Source organism: Sapajus apella, unplaced genomic scaffold (assembly GCF_009761245.1).
Source record: "Sapajus apella isolate SASKATOON/1434 unplaced genomic scaffold, GSC_monkey_1.0 scaffold54, whole genome shotgun sequence".
Classification (NCBI taxonomy): Eukaryota; Metazoa; Chordata; class Mammalia; order Primates; family Cebidae; genus Sapajus; species Sapajus apella.
In genome coordinates, this window is record NW_022436994.1 from 11,790,513 (window position 1) to 11,798,494 (window position 7,982).

At 40.3% G+C, this 7,982-nt stretch overlaps 1 long non-coding RNA gene across 1 annotated transcript; it reads right to left on the bottom strand.

The window, feature by feature from the left end:
- Nucleotides 1-271: 271 nt before the first annotated feature.
- On the bottom strand, nucleotides 272-6,913 carry LOC116527473. Its single transcript, XR_004258558.1, has 3 exons — nucleotides 6,750-6,913; nucleotides 5,371-5,691; nucleotides 272-1,038 (listed from the first exon to the last, which is right to left on the bottom strand). It is a non-coding gene; the product is annotated as an uncharacterized LOC116527473 (long non-coding RNA).
- Between the last annotated feature and the right edge of the window lie 1,069 nt (nucleotides 6,914-7,982).

Genomic DNA, 7,982 nt, shown 5'->3' on the forward strand with positions numbered 1-7,982 from the left:
GATAACTTGCCAACTAGATTGGAATTTCTATTTTCTCTTTATATTGCTGATACTTATTACATTTCCTGCACATTGTGGGCACTGGATAAATGTCCAGTAAGTGAATGAGTAAGTGAACAATCCACTGTTAGTTTATTTAGTTAGTAACAAATTTAGGTTCTCATGAATTCTCTTTCTCAAACAACTGTTAATAAAATTTGGCCACCTTGAAAATGTTTTTTTGGTTACAAGAAATTTAAGACAAAAGAAATGAGAAATTATATCACACTTACTTTATATATTTGGTTATTTATAGATAATATGCAAATATTTTGGGAAGAATTGAGCTTCCACACAAAATTGGATAAATACAATTGATACTTACTTTTGATATAGAACATATAGATATTTGATATAGAATATGTTTGGTGTAGAACATATGCATACTCTCTGAACTCACTACAAAGTATTGGACAATAGAACAGAAAAGTTAACAACATACTTTTGTGTGATCTTTTAGCTCAAGTAAGGTACACAAACTATTTACTGGCACCTGCATTTAATCCTCATTTTTTAAATGTTCAACATTGCTTGCACTTAGCTTTCCAAACAGGATCATTCTAAAGCCACACCACTGAGCTTTCTTTGCAACTGTGCTTAAGGGTAATATTTGCAGATAAGTGCCAAGTTGAAGTAGTGTCTATGGATGGAAAAACATCTCAAGAAAGATAGAAATGAAGACCAAGGTGAATCCTCAACACTGCCTCCATAGTTTTTGGACCTTAGATACTATACCATTCTTGCCACACAAAAGTCGAGATCACCGATGAGTTTCAGCCTCCTACTGTATTAAGTTACACTGTGTAAAAAAAATCTACCACCAGGATGTGAACAGAGGGGTGCAGGAAATGACATTCCACAAGGTTTGGGCAACTCTATGGAATAACTTAATTTTTCATCCCGGGGATATGTGAACGTAGACTTCAATCATTATTTGAACCTTTGTAAAATGAAAATCCCTTCATCATGGTGTAACATGCAGAGAAAATGAACTTCTTCCTGGAACATGAAAGAAAGTAAACCACTCTTTGCTGATGTTCTTTCACAAACTCTATACGGTAACTACAGAAATCAAATGACTTACTTTCTTAGGCTTAATACATTTTCAAATCCGTAGACGGCTTGGTGGACCTTCTGTTTCCTGGCCTTCTGTCAAACTGTAACTTATCTGCAACACCATTAGAAACTCATGTTAAAGTGGAAGCTGTAGAACTCACTTGGCTGATACCATCATGCCCTTTCCTTCATTGGAAAATGGCCCAAAATGTTTCATCTCTGCAGTCTTCCAAGGTGAGGAAAAAATTCCATGAAGAGGAGTAGTCTTCATTAATAAATTCCTCATACGCTATTCTTCTGGGTTGTCTGTGAGCCATTTCAAAATGGAAATAAAAGTATTTATTCAAATGATTTAACTAACCCAGACTGAAGGTCAGCCTCTACAAACTTTGGGTACATCATAACTGAATAGAATAATTTCAAAGTTTAATAGGGAAAGCAGACATATAAAAATAAGTATAGAAAAGTACGGTAAACACTGTATTAGAAGTTAACGCTTACTGGGGGCTTGTCATTTACCAAATACTATTCCAAATGCATGATATGGATAAACCCATTTAATCCCTAAATGGCCCTATGAGGTAGGTTTTATTCTTACACTTTCCCCCCACCGATAATAAGTGTGATGGACTTTTAACATGTCAGTTTTTCTAGGCTATAGTCTCCAGCTATCTAGATAATTATCTAGGTGTTGCCATTGTGATACTTTATAGATTCAATTAAAGTACATAATCAGTTGATTATAAATAAAGGGGATTATCCTAGATAATCTGGGTGGGTCTGGTTCAATCAGTTGAAAGGCCTTAAGAACAGAGTTGAGGGCTATCACTCCTCAGAGGTCTCAGTGCCATGGAACATTGTGTCAAGTGGGTGACTGTGTACAAGTAGTGGCCTGAAGTTATTTGACTGAAGGAATCACTGCTCCCCAGTGAAGTCCAGTCATCACAGGGACAAGACTGCCCTGTACCGTCTGGGAGAAATGTAAGGCATCAGCAGAGCTGGAGGTAGTAGGTCAGCAGCAAATTCTGGGAAAATCTGATATTCTGTGCCTGGATGTCACAGAATATCAGAATTTCTTCTTCTGAAGAAGAAATTCCAGCCTTGTACAACAGTTTTTACCTGTGCCCCAGAATTCCAGCTTGCCCTTCTTGACAGCCTGCCCAGTGGGTTTTGGATTTGGGTAGCCAGCCCTCACAACTGTATAAACAAATTCCTTTCAATAAATCTCTTAATATATATATATATATCTCCTACTGGCTCTGCTTCTCTGGTAGAACCCTAACTTATACAGTAGGTGAATAAACAAAGACAAGGAGGCCAAGTAACTTGTCCAAGGTGATAGGGCTAACACGTGGTAGAGGACAATTTAAACTCTGTGAGGTTGAGTGAAAAGCCCCTGAACTGACACAACTATATTTGTGTGTTTGATAGAAATACAGATTCAAAAGAGGCCCAAAGAAGAGATCCTTACTTCTAATTGATGGGATTGGTGGTGGTGAAGAAAGGTCTCTCCTAGGGAGATTTAAGGTGGAGGAAGTGCTTGGACTCGGTTTTCAGGGATAAGTTGAGCTTTGCAAGGTGACTAGGATATGAAAACACACCAGATGAGGACTCCAGGAAAGCTCTGTGGGTGGTGCAATGAGACATGGAAACACACACATGTGGGAATCATGCATTTCATGTCACTCCCTGGGATCTTAGTCTCCAGTCCCTCATCCTTTGACAGTTAGAGTAGTTGACCTCTAAAGGTTTAACTTCCCTTCTCCCTCACACCAATGCCTTCCTCCTCTCCAAAGTTCCCTCCAAGTGTCACATGTTCTGATCCTCACAATAAGTTAGTACAGCAGACACACCATTATATTCCACCGCTTTCTCTGTAGAACTAAATATACCCACTGTGCGTCAACAGCTGGCCTGGTGAAGGGAGATGTCATAATAAAGAAAACAGGCTTGGTCTCTAACCTCAAATTGCTTGCAATCTAGTCTGAATGGCATAATTTTAAGGGGTCTATGATAACTAAGACAGCAAACAGGAAGGGGCCTTAACTCAAGCTGGGTTGTCAGGGAAGACTTCCTGGAGAAAGGGGCATCTCAACTGGAACTTGAAAAGTGAATAGGATTCAGCCAAATGGCTGTTGTTAATTAGTAGGAAGAGTCCATATGAAGTCATAGTTCATAGTTGAAGTGAGCAGCATAGGGAATTACCCAAGCACCACTTACGCACTTTCTACTTGAAGATCATCTATGGACTGACAAGTTAGTATGGTCAGCCTTTTGGTTGGCAGTGCTTAGATAATGAGAAGGACTCATATACGGAATCTCTTTCCATCCTGTATAAGCCGGATATGAAAATAAACATGCCTGAATTCGAGTTCACTCCATTGCACACGTTTACTTCTACGAAAGCTTACAGTACTAAGTTACTAGGCATTTCAACCAGACTCCAGCTTCTGCCTAGTTGATGGCTTCCAATGCTAATTCAATGTCTTGTGGTGTGACAAACAATAATTCAGCTTCTGTAGTAAAATGAAAGGTAATCATTTGAGTGGGAGGGGAAAGTATAGCCATTTTCCTGTTGTGTTGCAGAAACTTTTATAGCCAAATTTGATCAAATTTAATCTTATTTTTCCCTTACAGGTCTTCTATTCTTTCCTCTTATGCAAAAAGAAATGTTTTATGAGAAAAGCCACAAGATTTATATGTTCTCTGAACCAGAGTAGCATTAGAAATTTATGTGAAATCCATCTATGTGTGGAATCTTGGGACAAGATCATGAATAAACAGTCCTGATGGAACTGAGTATACCAGTCATTCAGAGAAAAGGACAGAGACAGGTCATAATTAGATACCTGAGGCTCATTTAAATAGGGAGCCCAGACCTCAGGAAGAGCTAACTCAAATGTTTGTTATTAAAAGAGGGTCCCAAGGACTTCAGCTACTTGGCATAGGCCTGCATCCCACTTTACACACACAGGGGACTGACATTTCCCAGAGGGTTCTGCCGACGGGGTCTTTGTCTCAGTTCCCACTTGGAGAGCTGAAAGTCAATATGGTGAGACACTCCTCAGAGATCTCAGTGGCATGGGACATTGCATCAAGCTGGGTGACCATCTATAAGTAGTGGCCTGAAGTTAATCAACTGAAAGAATCACTACTCTCCAGTGAAATCTACTCACCACAGGGACAAGACTGCCCTGTACCTGTCTGGGGGAAATGAAAGGCATCAGCAGAGCTGGAGGTAGTAGTAGGTCAGCATCAAATCCCGGGAAAATGTGCCCGGATGACACAGAATATCTGCAGGGTCAAAAGGAAGCAGGAGTTGGGCCTGAGCAGAGCTGTGCAGAACTAGAGTGGCTTCAGAAGATTCAACAAGAGCAAGAACCCAGGAGGACATCAGTATGCACCCACTGGTGGAAATGGGATGACAACTTCATTTGTGTGCAGTGAAAAGGCCCTGGTCCTACATGCATGCACCTAGGTGCACATTGTGTGTCTGGGGGATTGGGGGATTGTAGAGAACATTTATTCACCCCCACCCCTGCCACTTTAACAGAGACAAGGATGTGGAGGAGGCCCCATCCTGGTGCAGAATTGAGTGCCTGTGCATCAAGTCTCCGAGAAAGTCATGAGGGGAAAAATGTCTTCTGTGTTTTGTCAGAGTTTACACTCACTCCTTGGCCATCTCGAGCCTGAACTATTGTGGAATAAAATACCTGGCAAATGACAGAAGAGATTTTGCCCAGGGTTAAGGGTACATGCCTACTCTGATCATATTTAGCCATGGAAGGAATGCCTATGAAATGAAGAGGAAAGAGGCTGCTTATGAAAGGAGAAACAGAGAGAGTCAGAGAAAGTGGGAGAAAGAGAGAAGGGACAGGGTCCTCCTTTTAGATAAATCAGAATTACTAGGACACATTTTTATGAATTTCTACATCTCCATAGCTCTTCTATTCTTGCCTTAATTGGCTCTTTTCTTATCGCAAAGAACAAAGAGAGACTTTAATGACACTTAAGTTGAATGGGCATAAGATTGGTAAGCTAGAACACAAATAAAGGCAACACATTTAGAACTGCGGTTCACAGAGAAATAGATGCATTTGCATTTGGAAGTCAGGCCTTCTAGAGAAGTAGAACATCACTAAACATTCACCAAGTTTCAGCAACCTGGGTATCCAGTGATTTCTTTAGCAGTTGTCAATTATTGCTGCTGCATGCTCTCCCTTTCAGGCTCTCAGCTACATGCTGGCCAGCACATATGGACTGATTGCTACTCACCTTAGGGCTTCTGCCAATTGTGGCTTCCACCTATTCTCTCTGCTTCTCACTTGCTGTTTCCCAACTACCTTCTAGATGCTCTTCCCCAACTGTCTTCTAGATGCTTCTAGATGCTGTCAATAGATGCTTTTGCATCTATTCAAACCCCCTAAAGTGCAGATCTGAACACTCAATGGCAAAGTTTGGAGCCATCATCAACTAATTCTGCTCATTCACTGGGGGCCAGTCAGGACAACAGGGTTACAGCATTTCTAGAGCTGTTTGCACTTGCTTGCTGGATCAGCAGGAGCCTGGGCATATCAGACACTCAATGTACGGTCTCTGCATTAGGAAGACAGCATGATGCATGGGAATGTAGATACTGTAGAAAATAAGCAGATCAGTGTCACATGCTCAGAAAACACTGTTACAGTAAGAGACAGTATCATCCTCCCATTAGAAAGAAAACATACACACACATACACGCATTTCATAATAGAAGGTGATATTCCGAGCATCTTGGTGTGGATAGAATTGCTGTGTACATCACAGAGAGGACAAATGTTCTAGTTCCTTCAAAGATGGAGGAGAAGGAAAAGAAGGAGGAGTAGAAGATGTTAGTAATATTACCAGACTCATGAAATATTTAGAGTGAGAACTCTGTGAAACTGGTGAAGGGCTGGAGTTCACACTTCATTTGATGAGAAGAAGCATATACAGATGCAGAAATAGAGACAAAGATAAAGTATTTTGAACAAACAGTGTTATACTTAACTATTTGACAAAGTATAAGGCTCCATAAGACAGAATATTTTATTGACTACATACTGATTACTCATAAAGCATCCAATCCTCTAGGAAATAACTTATATTCCTTGTCATAGGTAATTCTCTTAACCCAACGAGATACAGATCCTGAATTTACAGAAGAATCTGAGGTTCAGAGCAGTTATGTAACTTGCATGAGGTGACATAGCTGTAAGCATTGCTGCTCTGTCTTTCTTTGTGTCATTTAATTTATTTGGCGTATGGACTCACTTTGGGTGTCTTTTTTTCTTTTGCCTTTTTAATGACATGAAATTTACAGCTCAGGCACTGTGCACACCTATAATTCCCGCACTTTGGGAGGCCAAGGAAACAGACTGCCTGAGCTAAGGAGTTCGAGACCAGCCTGGGCAACATGACAAAATCTTGTCTCTACAAAATATACAAAAATGAGTGAGCGTGGTTGTGCTCGCCTGTGGTCTCAGATACTTACTGAGGCATGAAGATCGCTATAGCCTGGGAGGTAGAAGTTGTAGTAGGCCGAGATCGTGTTACTGCTCTCTAGCCTGGGTGACAGAGGGAGACTCTGCTTCTTAAAAATAAAAAAAACAAACCAATAAATACATGAAATTTACTTTGAGTGAATTATACAGATATCAGATGAACGACGTGGTGAGCTTTAGTGAATGCCTCAACCTTTGTATCCACCACCACAAACAAGATGTCAAATATTCCCAACACCTCAGAAGATTTCCTCATGCCCTGTCCAGGCTCCTAGCTTCCCACAGGCAGCCCTATCAAAACCAATGCTAGATTAGTTTTGCCTCCGTTTGACCTTAATTGGCCTTAATGGAATTCTACATTATATGTCTTGTGTGTCTGGCTTCTTTCAGTCCAGAGTATGTGAGATTTCTATGCTTTGCATATATCAGTAGCTCATTCTTCTTTATTGCTCAATAGTATTCCACTGTAAGAATAAACCACAAATTGTTTATCCATTTTTCTATTGAGACACATTTGCATTGTTTCCAGTTAGGGGCTATTACGGACAAATCTTACATAAACATTTACATAAATGTCTATTGTGGACATATGTTTTCATTTATCTTTGGTAAATGCTTAGGAGTGGGATTGCTGCTTATTATGTAAGTTTAGTTTCACTTTATAAGAATAGCCAAACAATGTTCCACAGTGACTATACCACTCACACTCCCACAGCAATGTATGAAACTGCTGGTTGCTCCATAATCGTGTCGCATTTTGCATTGTCAGTCTTTTTTATTTTAGTCATTTTGTGATGCAAAGGATGATTTCATTATGGTTTTCATTCACATTTCTGATGACAAATGATGTTGAGCAAATTTTTCTCTGCTCATTTGCAATTGCTGTATCTTCTTTGGTGAGTGTCCAATTTTTTGCCCTTTTAATTGAGGTGTTTGTGTTTTATTGTTAATTTCTAAGAGTTCTTTAATAGCCTACATTTAAGGCTGCTTTCAGATACATGTACTGTAAACATTTTCTCTCAGATGTGACTTGCCTGTTCATCTTCTTTTTTCTTTTCTGAGACAGTGTCTTGCCATCACCCAGGCTGGACTGCAGTGGCACAATCATGGCTCACTGTAGCCTTGACATCCCTGGCTCAAGCGATTCTCATATCTCAGCCTCTCAAATATCTAGGACTACTTAGCTACTAGTAGGCATGAGCCACCATGCCTGGCTAATTTAAAAAAAATTTTTTTTAGAGATGGGGTCTTACTATGTTGCCCAGGCTGCTCTTGAATTCCTGGCTCCAGGAGATCCCCCTGCCTTGGCCTCTCAAAGTGTTGGAATTACAGGTGTGAGCCACCACTACTGGCCTGTGTTCATCT